This window comes from Myotis davidii, unplaced genomic scaffold, assembly GCF_000327345.1.
Source record: "Myotis davidii unplaced genomic scaffold, ASM32734v1 scaffold169, whole genome shotgun sequence".
Lineage (NCBI taxonomy): Eukaryota > Metazoa > Chordata > Mammalia > Chiroptera > Vespertilionidae > Myotis > Myotis davidii.
The window spans coordinates 1,349,231-1,350,099 of NW_006383005.1; positions in this window are offsets into that span (position 1 = coordinate 1,349,231).

Here is an 869-nt window from a genome sequence, read left to right on the forward strand (position 1 = left end):
CATCACCCCCACCCCCTCCCCCCCCCCCCCTCGGGAAGTAGAGCTTGTCTCTTTCCCGTCTTCCTCTCTACCCCATCCCTCTTTTATTCCCTGTTGTGCTTGGGAGCAGTCCCACTTGGTGAGGCTGGGGAGGCGAACCCAGTGGACCTCAGATCTAAGGGGTTTTGCCTTGGTTTCCCACATATTGACTATTTACTGCAGCTCAAGCACTGTGCTAAGAACTTAGGCGTATTTGCTTCCTTCAGTCCTCACAATGAGATGGGCACTGTTATTCCCATTTTACAGATAAGGGAAACAGAGACAGAGAAGGTGTAACTTGCCTGAGGGTACATAGCTATAAAGTGGCAGAGGCAGGATTCAAATAAGGGTCTATCTCCAAATAGCTTACCTAGCCCTGTGTTGTCTGCATTACATGTTGTTTTGCTGTGGTTGCTTTGCTCCCACTGGAAGCATATCTTTTGGTGCCAACAACTTTTGAAAGGAGTCTCCAACATTTCCCCAGGCTTTGGAAAGGTCTGTCTTTTGTGCCTCTAATGCCTAATGGCTAGGAACCCTGTCAGGATGTAGGTATTTGTTGAATACACAAATGAATCACCTCAATTCCACAGATGTACAATGAACACCTATTGTGCGACCAGCCCCATGCTAGGTACTCCGTGAGAATCCAAGAAAATGAAGAGGTCTGTCTGCTCACTGCTCTTAAAGCAAAATTAGCACATGCCCAAGGGGGAGAATAGAGAATTAGATATAATCAAGGGGAAAGCTGTGGGGTGCTCACCCTAAGGAGCATGGGAGCTGGGAGAAAGGGAAGAACCCTATGGATAGAGTAGACTGAAGGCTTCCATGTTGGGGCTCCAGGAATACAATGG